This window comes from Myxine glutinosa, chromosome 9, assembly GCF_964187855.1.
Source record: "Myxine glutinosa chromosome 9, kmMyxGlut1.1, whole genome shotgun sequence".
NCBI lineage: Eukaryota > Metazoa > Chordata > Myxini > Myxiniformes > Myxinidae > Myxine > Myxine glutinosa.
This window is the reverse complement of record NC_136269.1, coordinates 50,073,328-50,087,742: the sequence shown is the minus strand read 5'-3', so window position 1 is coordinate 50,087,742 and position 14,415 is coordinate 50,073,328. Positions and strand designations below refer to the sequence as shown.

General features: G+C 43.8%; 1 protein-coding gene across 3 annotated transcripts in view; it reads left to right on the top strand.

Moving 5' to 3' along the window:
- The window catches only part of XRCC3 (X-ray repair cross complementing 3), a 58,926-nt gene that overhangs the window by 37,031 nt on the left and 7,480 nt on the right, over positions 1–14,415 (top strand). The window lies entirely within an intron of this gene.

Below are 14,415 nucleotides of genomic sequence, written 5' to 3'. Positions count from 1 at the left end.
CCATCCCATCCCTCACCTCAAACGGCTACACGGCTGACTCCGCACGTGAAAAAGCTGAATGCCTCAACTCTGTGTTTGCCTCTAAATATTGTGTCCCAAACCCATCCCTCTCTGTACCCACCATACCCAGTCGTACCCAGCTTTTCCTGGACTCTGTGTCCTTTCCTCCTGACAAGGTGGAAAAGTTTCTGTCAACCCTCGACTCTGATTCTACAACTGGTCCTGACGGCATCAGCCCACGGGTCCTAAAATCATGTTCTTCCGCTCTTTCACTCCCTCTTTCTGTTCTCTTCACCCTCTCTTTTGCTCAAGGTCATCTGCCATCTGCTTGTAAATCAGCCAACATCGCCACTTTGCACAAAAAAGGTGCAAAAACAGATCCTAGCAACTACAGACCAATCGCCTTCTCCCAATTATCAGCAAAGTCATGGAATCCATCATTGCTTCAGATATGAAATCTTTCCTCTTCTCCAATGGCTTGATCTCTGACCATCAATTTGGTTTCAGACCTGGTCACTCTACTCTGGACATGCTGCTTCTGCTTTCTCAACAATGGATGGAGGTCCTCAACGCCAAACAGGAAATTAGAGCTGTCTCCCTTGACATTTCACGTGCCTTCGATACGGTCTGGCACCCCGCTCTGCTCACCAAACTCTCCTCCTTTGGTATCCATGGAAATCTCCACGCATGGCTGGCGGACTTCCTCTCTGGTCGTCGTCAACGTGTGGCCCTGAATGGGTTTCTCTCATCTCCTCTTCCTGTTCAGGCTGGAGTTCCCCAAGGCAGTGTTCTGGGCCCTGTGCTTTTTCTGGTCTTCATCAATGATCTCTCTGACTCTCTTGAAAATCCTCTAACTCTTTGCTGACGACTCTACTCTGTCGCTCCATTCCTCATCCCTCAGATCGGCAGTCTGCAGCCTCCTCACTCTCTGCAGACCTGGACAAAATCACAGACTGGGCAAACAAATGGAACATGTCTTTCAATCCTGACAAATCTCACACTCTTACGATGTCTCTCCGAAAAGACCGACTGGACAACCCTTCCATCCACTTTCTGAATAATCCTCTCCAAGAAGTTCTGTCACTCAATCTTTTGGGTCTCACTATCTGCCATGATCTTTCCTGGGAAAACTACATTTCAAATCTGACCTCCAAAGCCAGTCGCCGACTGGGCATCCTCCGTCATGCGAAGTCCTTCCTTGGTACACCTGAGCTCCTCACCACTTACAAGGCTTTCATCCGCAGCTCTATGGAATACTGCTCTCCCCTCTGGTCTGGTGCTCCTGCCTCACACCTAGCTCGTCTTCACGCTGTTGAAACCAAAGCGTTCGGAATCATTGGAATCTCCCGCGATGAAGCTGACTCCAAGGGCCTTTCACTCACTCACCGCAGACAGGTTGGTGGTCTTTCCGTCTTCTACCGACTCCTCTCTGGCCTTGCCCCCCCAGCTCTCTCTGGGCTCTGTCCCCCAAATATTCCTACAGGTCGCACAAGATCTGCCTGCAACCCTCTTATGGTTAAACTGCCAAAATCAAGACTTTCTGCTCACCTTCACTCCTTCATTCCTCTTTTCTCCCGTCTCTGGAACAAACTCCCTCACTCTCTTCAATCCCACTACACCCTCCAGGTCTATAAAACAGCTGTTCACCACCATCTCTTATCTTACCCCATCCAAAACCTTGATCTTTTCTACCCCCACTAATTTCGGTCCCCTTTTGTTTTATACCTCTCCCCCCCCCCCTCCCCCCTTCCCACGCCTCCTCCCCCCAAGCCCTCTCCCTCCCACACTTCTCCCTGCTCTCAAATGTTGTGTTTGTGTGCTTCCCCTTCTCTCCCCATCTTGTCTTCCGCTCCCTCTTTTTATATATTTTGTTTGTCTGGTTGATTTGTTTGTGAAATAAATGTTAGCTCTTTCACGAGCCTCGATTCAGTATACAAACAAACAAACAACAACAACAACAAAAAGCGGGGGTTAGCCTTCAGACAAGTAATAAACAGACAGGGGTGAAAACCTAACCTTCACCCACTTTTGGTGGCAGAGGTAATTAATTTCCAGGTGGTGATGAAAAAGGGATGATAGGAACATAAAGGAGATGGGGAGGGATACATTGGGTACTCTTGCTTAAAAGACACATACTGATTTCAAACAATCTACTTTTTCATTTGCAGATTATGAAAGAGAAAAGGAGAATGAGGGAGAAGATGAATGGCATCTCACACCAGTAGTTAATAGCCGGCGAAGCCGGTGTGGTGAATGAACGCGTACGTACTATGTTGAAAAGCCAGACTTTGCTGGATCCTTTGAGAATTTCGAAGCTTTGACGCACCAAATCGCTCCATGGAGGCCGCCATCTTGCGGATGCGGACGTATGCATAAAAAATTGCGAAAAAGTTCAATAGGAGTTTGTTTCACCCGTCTTTGTTTGATTCACAATCTTATGCACCTCTAATTTGTAATTAAAATACTTTAAGACCAACGTCGTTCCCCAGGCCGCACGGGCCCTGGTTATCTTCAACGAAAATCTTCACCAAACACCGGAACCAATGAGATTCGAGCATTTGAAAAAATATTTCAAAAAAGCTTTTTACCGCGTTTCGGGGGCTGTAAACGCCATCAAATATTCTAAAATTGACGAAGAATTATTTTTTAGAAATCTTGCGGCCGTAGGGGATAGTTTTTCACAGCCGGAAATATCCGAAGTTGAGACGGAATTCACTGAATTAATCAAGTAAATTTTATAAATTTTAATCTCATCCAGAATGCAAATGGTGTCATTTTAGGTCTGAATTTGCGAAATTTTGTGAGCTGACCAATCAGCGATCAGCTTAGGTCAGTCAATCAGCGCCATCGACACAGGACATCTTACCAGGGCGTCGTCTGCAACGCTGGGAACGAGGTTGGTGCAAAACAACCGAATCACGCGTAAGCATATGCTGCTCGAAATAGTTCTCATCATATGCTCAAATTTCCTAAGCTAAAGCCGTATTTAATCACTCAAATTGCTATCCAGAGGCTAATCAGGATTTAACAGGTGACATTATGCAAATATATTCCTTTACTGAGATAAATTTAGAGAAACTATGTCAACGTATTCCTCTGCTGAATGTTTGTAAACAAACGGATGTCGTCTGCTTGTCATTCTTCTGCTCCGTTGCCTTTGGCCTCAGACTTGAGAAAATAAACCGTAAAATATCGCACTAACCGGCTTTCAAAGTAATTAAAACTTGTTCTGATTAATTAGTAGTAGTAGTAGTAGTAGTTAGTTAGTAGTTGTTTCAGCTGAAATCAACTGAAACATACAATTCAACTTGATTTTTACTCGTCAAAATTGTTGATCAATTTTGATTGATATTCATATTGTCATTGATTTGGGCACTGTTGTCTGTTACTGAGAGAAAAAGAATCGAAATGGAAGGAAAAATGGTACAACCTCCACCAGTGCTATCATCACTGAAACATGATTCGACAACAGTCCTTGGTAACTTGAGAGAGGTTTTTACATTGCACCAAGGAAAGCCATCAGATGTGACACCATTGTCTTCTTTTTTGGAATATGCTGCAGTAGATGTCCCTGGTGATGGGTCGTGTTTTTTTGGTGGTTGTTTGAGCTTCACTGTTTGACTGTTTGAGCTTGAGAATTTTCAACACATTTCAAAGCACCACCTTCTTACAGCAATTCATTTGCAGTGGTATACACGCTAGATGGGACGAGTGGAAAAACTATGTCGATACTTTCCATGAAGACATTTCGAATTATAAAGGAAATAAACAGGAGTTATATTATGAGAATATGGTTAGATGTAACGGATGGGCTACAACATGCGAAATAATTGCAGCAGCAAAATTATAAAACTGCAAGATACATGTGTTGTCTCGTGTTCATGACCGAAATTCCACAGTGGCGATGAATCATATTCTCTCTGTTTATGAAGGTGTATCTGCTGATGCTCCAACAATTGAAATACTGCATGATAGGAATCATTTTCTTCTTATGATTCCTATTCTTAATCATTGTGCAGAGAGTACAGTACCTGTTGGAGTTCCATCACAATACAGTTGTGGAGATCAGTATGAGTATGTGGAGCCTCAAAGATCAGAGTATAATGAAAGCATGAGTTGCAAGAGACCAGAGCTTCATAAAGACAACAAGCAGTCAAATGATCATGCATATGCAAAAGGTTACAAGCAGCCGAATGATCATGCATATGCAAAAGTTTACAAGCAGTCAAATGATCATGCGTATGCAAAAGCTTACCAGCCGCCAAATGTTCATGAAAGGAAGGTTAATTCACTCAAAGCAAAGAGTTCAGAGAGAGAGAAGAAAGTCACCGACGACAAGTATGCTGCTGAATGTGAACGTCTAGACGTTCACTATTGTCCTCCAATCGATGGTGAGAGTAAAACTCAACGACGACTAAGGCTAAGAAAGAATTGTCGTAATATAAATACGGCAAAAAGAGAGGTGGAAAAAGTTGATGGAATTGACTCAAGCTATACGCCAATAGCACCTAAAAAACAAGACGCTGTTTTTCATGATGCTGTGACGAAATTCGAAATTCAGCAAATGGCATATGAAGTTCGAACTTGTTCAGTTTGTTCCGAGACGAGGCTCATGGTGAACATGTCGAAGACTGAAAAAGGTATATGCCAAAGATGTGGGAGTGACAAGCAGTCCGTAAAAATGTTCTGCGGAGCGAATAATATGGATCCAGGTGACGTTCCCTTACCTTTGAGAGATCTTACTGTCGCTGAAGAACTACTCATTTGCCAGATTTCACTCTGTATCAATGTCCATATGTTGAATCATGGCAGGCTTGCGTCCAATGGACATTGCATCACATTCCCTCAGGCGGTGGATCAGCCAGCACGTATTTTCCCACGACTTCCCGAAGAGATAAATATAATCAAAGTGAAGAAAATGGGAATGAACGGCACTAGTAAAGATTTGAGGGTACGCAGAGCGGCTGTGTGAGATGCTCTGTTGTGTCTCAGCAAATTGAGTGTCCCGTACCACGACATCGAAATAAGTGACGAGCGTCTGGCAAAACTACCGGAGGACGGTCCTCTCCCAGGTATTAAAGAAGTGGTATTCAAACCTGAAACTGTACTCAAGCATATCAATGACCTCGGACCGTCCAGAGACCAGATAGACCATGGGGCGAATGATGTTACCACATCTTCTGGCGTTTTATTGCCAGATGAAGTAGTTTCTATCAAAAAAAAAAAGTACGATCAGTTGTTAAAGACGTACTTGGTGACGACGATGGAAAAAAAGGAAATTTCACCATACCCTGGCCTACCAGAGGTGATACACCAATGTCTGAGTATTCTACCCGATATTTTTTCTCCATGGCATTTCCCACGTTGTTTCCAAAAGGAACTGGTGATTTCATTCTAAACAGACAACGTACATGCGAATCCCTAGCCGATTGGGCAGATCATTTATTGTGGTACAAAGATGGGAGGTTTGCGAGGCACCCCTTCTTCAAATTTAATGTGCACAACATGATAAATCGTCGTCGCGCCATTGATAGGAGTAAGTTTCTCATCAATCAAAAACTAGGCGATGACCATTACACTGTGTCTGACTTGAAAAGTCGCCTAGAGAAAGGAGACCATACCATCGTCAAAAAAATACGACACTTTACTGGTGACATCCGTGGCACTCCTCAGTACTGAACCACACGCGAAAATGAACTCCGAGCACTGCAAGACTTCCATATATACAATGGCAAAGGTTTACCAACGTTCTTTGCTACTGGTAGTTGTGCGGAATTCCACTGGAAACCTCTTCGTGTATTATTGGAAAAATATTTGCGAAGTATCGGATGTCTCGGCGGTTTAGATCTTGATGACAAAAATGTCTTGTTCAAGGTACTACAAGAGAATGCTCATTTAGTTGGCCATTACTTTGATTTAAGAACTAAGTCCTATTTTGAAAACGTTATGAAGCCAGTGTTTGGGGTTACAACTTATTGGTAGAGACAAGAATTTGCCAAAAGTCGTGGTATGATTCATTGGCATGGCCTCTGTTGGCGAGACGACTTGGAACCTAGTGCGACACTACACAATAGTCTCGCCGGTGGATTCGACTTCGTAAAAGCTGCTATCCCTGTCGCTGAATGGGCTGATTTGAATTACGCCCTCACAGCGATTCATCCTGCTGGAAGTGACTAATTTGGTGCACCGAGGAAAGACCTCTGGCCCCCACCCGAAGGAACAGCTCCAGCACCACTGGAAGAGAAAAATCCCCTGAAAAAACTTTTCTCTGAACAATGTCGTGACGCACAGAGTATAAAAGATGACCACATCAAAATCGTCAACAGGACACATTTACATCGATGCTCAGATTATTGCTTGGGGAGGCCATCTGCTCAATCGGACTTGGGAATATGTAGGATGGGTTTCGGTAGTAACCGAGAGCCTGGCCTGTCTTCTCATGACGAACCACGTGTCGGGACTGATAAGAATAATTGTCTTCGTCTGTCCATGCCTCAATCATCCAACCATGGTTCAACATTCCCAATATCATGCTCAAGCTTGGCGAGGGAACGGTGACATTTCTTTGATTCTCACATCTCGTGATCCCAAGAACCCGTCACTAAACGATATAGTCGCCGTTCAAAAATATGTAACCGGATACGCGTGTAAAGGAAATCCTTCAACTGGCGCCGCAGTTGACTTATTACAAGACGTCTTATCAGTAGCTGATACGGGAGATGAGATATCTGCTAATACGCTGTGTACTAAGCTTCTAATGGATGCAGTACGACGCGATGTGTCTTCGGTGGAGACATGTTTTGAGATATCCGGTTTTCCTTTGTATCGATCCAGTCACATTTTCCTGAGCGTTTCTCTATCGGGCTGCCGTCAGCTAGAGAAAAAAGGAAACGTAATTACAAAATCCACTGTGATTGACAAGTACCGAGATAGACCTAAAGAGGGTGAAAATTGTTCATTGTATGCTTTTTTGTGCAATCAAGGAAAGGTACCTGTCATATCAGGTACATATTTCCATGCTACATGGCCTCTTACAGAAGAATTCTGTCAAGCGCAGCTAATGCTACACTGGCCCGGTTGGCGGGATGTTAAATTCAGAGACATTATATCTGATGAAGTAGGCTGGGTGTATACGTTCCATCAGTTTTTACCTACAGACTACTGTCCTGCTTCTATTAAAGCCGAGGTCCTGATAGCACAGGCAGAAGCATACGAGAAGTGCTGGGGATCAGACGGAGACGGAAATGATCACGCCGACATGATGAACCCAGAAGACGATCATCCGGAAGTTCATTGTTATGCTCTCGATGTTCTGGATTGGATCGATTTGGTGAAGCCTCATGCACACTTTGATGATGGAATAACCGACTTCGATTATGATGATGGTGGACCCGGATACGATTGGGGGGCCGCTGCCAAAAAATATTCTGATCTCGGTAAAAAATTTCTCAGTGGTCTAGCCAGCTGCTGTGAGGACGACACTCAGCTGAAATTACCCGATGTGGAATGTGGATCACTGATTGAGGATCAAAGACTGACATTCAATATCGTGATGGATCGTCTGATGAAATACAAAGCTAGTCCTAGCAACTGTAAGCCGTTGCGATTGAACGTATCCGGGACAGCAGGTTCAGGCAAATCATATCTGATAAAGGCACTCGTAAAAGTTGTCCGACAAATTTTTCAGGAAAATTCGGCTGCAAAGGTTATCTGCCCTACTGGAAATAGTGCCAACTTCATTGATGGCGTGACACTCCATAGCTTCCTAAAAGTGCCGATCAGATACAGGATCAGAAGCGGTGATATGACTGTGCCAACTAGTACTACTCTGGAAAATATTCAGAATAAATGTATAGGTGTCAAGCTGTTGTGCGTAGATGAAAAGTCAATGATTGGCAAAACTACATTGGGTTGGATGGAATTCATGGCTAGCTATGGAAATGATGAGAGAAACGAATGGAATTATCATTGGTCGTGGGGCGGTATTCCAGTGGTTGTCTTTTTCGGAGACGAAGTTCAACTACCCCCCGTTTGCGATTCACCGGTGTACATGCCTCCTTCTAACAAAAACGAGAGTGACGTAGAAAGTCCTGCAAAGTTGCATGGAGTGATGGTTTGGAGAGAATTTAACGAGGTTGTTGTCTTGGGGCAATCAATCAGACAAGCAGGAGACAAGTCACAACTGAAAAGTGCTTTATTGTCATTGAGAGAATACAAGACAACTCCACAGCAAGCAAGATGGTGGAGGACGTTCCAATGGGACGATCTAAAACGGAAATATGGGACAGAAAAAATGTTATACATGGCTGATAATGCTGTATTCGTTTTTCCTACCCATGAGCTCGAATGGGCGCACAATAAGCGTCAACTGCAAACCGCCAATTGTGAGGTGCCTGTAGCGAAAATCACATCAAATAACACTGGACCACACGCCAGGGTGGCAGAGAGTGACAAGGCCCAAGGTTTACCTCGGTTATTGTATCTTTGCAAAGGGGCCAAATTTGTCTTGCTTCCAATTTGTCTGTTGAGCACGGTCTCTACAACGGAGCTACGGGTCATATTGAGGACATCATTTACGAAAATGGTCGTTCACCAAAAGATGGATTACCAGACGTCGTCATCGTTAATATTCCGAAATATACGGGTCCTCCTTTTTTGGAGGATCATCCAAAGCTCGTGCCGATCGTGTCAATTGAGCGTCGTATTGATTGCAACTGTTGCAAACGTACGCAAATACCTCTGAGACTTGGATGGGCAGCAACTTTTCATCGCTGTCAAGGAATTACTGTGGGTGTTGGCGAACCTAACAGATATATCGTTATTCATCCGGGGAGAGCGAAATTCGAAAGTCTCAATCCAGGAGCACTATTCGTCGCATTATCTCGTGCGAAATATGCTGGAGACGATGACACCATTCCGGACTTTGCTTGGAATCCTAACTACTTGTTGAACGACGACCGTATGTGCATGGTTGTTAATACTGCAACAACGCGGGCTAGAGATGATGAACTGAAACGTTTCAAGTCACTCGCTTACTGCACAGCGAAAAAGTACGAGCACTTGAACAACGTGTTTTTCGACTCGATTCTGCAAAACGCCATGTCACTCAGTCAAAGCCAAAACGAGGAACAATGTTTCGCCTCCATTCTTCATCGTCACACCGACCTATCAGATGTGGCATGAAGGACGACGTTTATGCTTAACCACGACATAAATGTCCCCAAGTCTTGGGTACCCAAGCTAATTCGTGAGAAAGTGCCATGTGACTCCTGCTCATTCACCAGGTTACAATCTACACTGTTTCAATTACCAGTTTAAGTCTACACTTTAACTGTACACTGCTAAATTTATTTAAAGTGTATAAAGACCTTTGAGTGCTCGCACCAGCATATATGTGTTGTTGAGGATGTTCAAGAGTACTTACAGGTCACTATCAGCGTCAATCATCTTCTTTTCACGATAAAAAAGCAATGTTCTCACGAAACGTAATTGGAAAGTAAACCACTCTGGGGCATTTTCGAAATTTTTCTCTTCTTTAGTGGTAGACCTAAAAAGCCGAATTAGGCTTCAATCCCATGCTCCCATGCTCAGTAGGTTTGTCTGATTTATGATGCTGTCCTGCAGGTGCAGGACAACATCATAATTCGGACAAACCTACTGAGCATGGGAGCGGTTTACATAAAGGTTTAAAGGTACATAAGGTACAATCTACATAAGCGGTTTACATAAAGAAAGAAAGCTCGGTTTGATTAACGACAGTCACACATTGCCGTTGAAACGGCGCTATCATTTGATCTGTCGGCACTGATCTTACTGCAAGCTAACTTCTTCTGGTGGAGGAAGCCGCAGTGCCCGGAGAGAACCAGCCCTGACAGCGACTGAAGTTAGAAGACTACACACATACTGTGAAAACGTATGTTAAGCCCAGTTAAAATTTCTTAAAATAGGCCCTGAGCTAGCACATCGTATAGTTACTTCCTTAAGCTTCTTGTGACATTTATTGTATGTAGGTATTGGGGAGGACTGTCTGCTCTTCTCTTTACCAAATCTTACCAGGTACGGTACCTACTACACCTACCTACTACCAACTACCTAACCTACTGATTCCATAGTGATGGGTAAAATAGTGGCAAGAGGCTTTGGCTTCGCCGGCTCATTGCGGCTTTGCAGTAGGGTACTAGTACAATTGGAGAAATACTTAGCCATATATCACTCATTATGTTACGGTGGCAAATGTCTTAAATGGAGGCAGTGATAAAATGTTGAAAAATTCTATCATTTTCAAAACTTTGGAAGAAATTATTGTAAAAGACATTTATTGAAGAAAATGTATTCATATATGGTCACAAGGAATTGTAAAGGATTGCAGCTGTGTTCTGGCTTGCCTATTGATGGGCACACATTATTATGGGCTTTGCAAAATGACCTACATTATCCAAGTTGCCTAAGGAAGCTACTCTGTATCATTTGCATCAAAATCCTCTCTGTATTAGGCTCAGAAGATAGTCTGGATATCTCCAGATTTAATGGGATGAGCCTGTGCATCAATCTCAGGTCTACTGTTTTCAAACAACCTGATCTCCGACCATTAGGTTGAAATCTGTCGTGGTCTCTCAGCTCTGGACATGCTGCTGCCTCTCTTATCAGTGGTTGGAGGTCCTAAACCTCAATCAAGAGGTTCGGACCATCTCCTTAGACATATCTCAAGCACTTAACATAGTCTGACATCCTGCTTTGCTTGCCAAGCTCTTTGCCTGTGGGATACAAGGCCACCTTAATTCCTTGATTTCTGACTTCCTTCACTTCATGCAGTCTACATGTTTCTCTCATTGGAACCCTCTCCCAGTCGAGGCTGGAGTTCCCCAAGGTAGTGCCTTGGGCCCAATCCTGTTCCTCATCTATATGAACGACATCTACAATTCTCTGGAAAACCCTGTCTTCCTTTTTGTAGATGACGTCACGTGTCGTACAGTATGCCATGCCACTTCTCGGCAGACTGAAGCTGTATCACTTCGCTGATCTGAAATCTATTAGATGCAGGTCCAATCTCAAATCTATTGGATGCAGGATGCACCATGCCTTTCAATTCTGGAAAATCTCACCATCTCACCCTGTCGCTGAAGGATTGTGAAACTAACTCGCCTATCTATTTCCATGATTAGCCATTGAAGAGATTCAGTCTCTTGAACCTCCCAACCTCCCCATCTCCTGGACCAACCACATATTAAACCTGCTCTTCAAAGCCAGACACAGACTGGGCATTTTCCGTCAATCCAAATCTTTTTTATGGCAGGTTGTTGGTCTCTGTTTTAACCGCTTTTTCTCTGATATTGCTCCCTCTGCTCTCTCAGTCCTCTGACCGTCCTCAGCAACTTCAGGATGCGTGCCGCCTTCTTTATGGAACGCTCTTCTGGTTAACTTTACAAAAACCAGGCTGAATGCATGCACCTTACCTCTTGTTTTTTTGCTTTTCCCATCTATAGAAATGCCTTCCAGAGGCCATTCTTTCCTGTTCTTCCCTCCAGAACTTCAAGCAGGCAGAGCACCACCACCACCTCATGTCATTCCCTCCCTGACCCATGTTCTTCAGTACATCCATTAGCCCTTCCTAACCCAATCCTCTTACTTGCTGATGACAGTGTTTCCTCCCCTCCTCTCTATCTTTCTTTCCTGTTTATTCATTTCCTTGCTGGTTATGCCCAATTGTTGCTTAACTACTCCACTGTCAGTTCAACCTTGCTCTTCCATGGGCCCTGCCTTCTGCAGAAAAAATGGTTTTCCAGGAAGAATGAATATATGATGCAGAAGAGAGGTATAGACCAGGTGGTAATAGCAGATTTACAACTTTGTCAGTCAGCCTAGGTGAATTTTCAGACTACTGTTTGGAGAACTCTGACTATTTCCTCTTCTTTTGTACTGAACTAATCATTTTGTACTTCCCATTGACAAAAAGTCTAAATCAATATACAGCAATACCCCGTTTTACACCATTTCGATCTACGTCAAATCCGACTTTACGCCACTCTTCTAGAGTAAATTTCAGTTCAGCGAACGTCATTATGTGCGACTTTACGTCACTCCTACATCATAATAGGAGGACGTGAAAAAAATTAATTTTTCCTTAAAAATATATTTAAAATAAATAAAATAGTACATAAAAATTAACAATAAAAGAAGCTAAAAAACAATTTAAAATACAATAAAAGGCGCATTAAAAATATTTTTTTAATGTACGTACAGTATACGTATGCGTAGCTGCTGGTTCTCATTCAAAACAAAGGCAACGCCATATGCATTTTGTCCTGTGCTGCGGTCGTGTGCTTGCTTTGCCTTTCGCTGTTATTTTTGTGATTATTCCTTTACTGTGTCTGTGTTAGCCATGGGTCCTACGAAGGATAGTACTCGTGTTTCCAAGCGTAATGTGGTTACGATGGAAGATAAGTTAAATCTGATTAAAAGGTATGAAAAAGGTGAAAAAGTGTCGGTGATAGCGCATGCCTTAGGGCTGCCACGGTCGACGGCATCGACCATCATTCATGATAGGGAACGTATTCTCGCATACGTCACTGAAAAAGCGCGTCACTGAAAAAGCGCCGTCGGCGAAGACTGCTGTCATGAATGTGAAGAGGGGTCAGATTTTCGACGAGATGGAGAGACTCCTTTCGTTGTGGATCGAACGCCAGACCCATGAACGCATACCAACGAGCCAGCTGCTGATACAGGAGAAGGCAAAGTCTTTGTTCCAGGATCTTCTGAAGAAGTACCTGGAGGATAAGGACACAACCTTCGTTGCAAGCTCTGGATGGTTTGCACGCTTTAAACGGCGCTTCAGCTTGCACAACGTCAAGATTCAGGGCGAAGCCGCAGCTGCCGACACCGTAGCCGCCGAGGAATTTCCTGCTACATTGAAGAAGATCATTGAGGACGAGGGATTCTTGCTCGAGCAGATCTTCAACGTCGACGAAACGGGCCTTTTTTGGAAGAGGATGCCCGACAGATCCTTTATCTCGAAGGAGGAGAAGACCATTCCAGGCTACAAAGTTGCGAAGGAGCGGCTAACGCTAATGCTTGGGGGTAATTGCACTGGTGACTTCAAGCTGAAGCCGTTCTTGGTGTATCATGCGGCAAACCCCCGGGCACTTAAGAACATCCCGAAGGCATCTCTTCCCATCATTTGGATGAATAATATGAAGGCATGGGTAACCGTCATAATTTTTGAAGAATGGTTCATCAATCATTTCATCCCGGCTGTCAAGAGCTATTGTCGAGAGAAGAAAAATCAATTTAATTTGCTGCTGATTTTGGACAATGCCCCTGGCCATCCCACTAACCTTGGTGGTTTCGACCCCAATGTGAAGGTGGTGTACTTGCCACCCAACACCACATCGCAACACCTATGGACCAGGTGTGATAGCGCTTTTTAAGCGCTACTATCTCCGCCGCACTCTTCGTCAGACTGTGGATGCAACGTCGGAGGAGGAAGGCATCAACATCCGGCAGTTTTGGAAAAACTATAACATCTACCAGGCAGTGCTTAGCATCAATGCTGCATGGTTGGAGGTTACGCAGTCGGCGATGAATGGGGTGTGGAAGCGTTTGTGCCCCCACCTTGTTAATGATTTCACGGGGTTTGATGCGCCAGTCAAGGCTGTGTCTAAAAACTTGGTTTCCCTCAGCGCTAACCTGGAGATGGAGTTGGAAGAGGAGGATTTCTACGGTTTGATCGAGGCAGACAAGCAGCCTTTAACTAATGAGGACTTAATGGCGTTGAAGGAAGAGCGCCGCGAAGAGGATGAGCTTCCAGAACCAGAGACGAGGAAATTCACCGTAGCCGAAATGCAGAAAGGTTTTTATCACCTCTCCAAGTGTCTTGCAATATTTGAGGCACAAGACCCAAACGCCGAGCGTTTCGCAAAAATGATGAATGGCACCAGCGACCTTTTTCTCCCGTATAGGACCATCTTAACTGAGAAGAAGAAGCGCACAATTCAAGGGACTTTGGATCAGTTCCTACTTAATGTCGAGAAACGCAAGACCTCCACTAGTTTTGATGAGTCGCCGAAGAAGCCCCGCATATAGTGTTCATTACTCTTTAAAAAATATGGCTAAAATGTGTTTTTTGTGTTCAGAAGAGACACCAAGTTTAAGTTGAATAACATAATTTTATTAATTTTATTTATTAATCTTTACAAATTCAATTATTAATTGTGTTCATTACTCATTAAAAAATATGACTAAAATGTGTTTTTAGTGTTCTTTAAGGTTTAGCGATGGTTATATACTTTCGCGAGTTCTTTACTCTAGTTTTATGGTGTTTGTCTTCATTGTAAGGAATTACGCCCGGTTTACGTCAAAAACCGAGTTACGTCACGGCTTATGGAACCAATTAATGACGTAGGCCGGGGTATTGCTGCA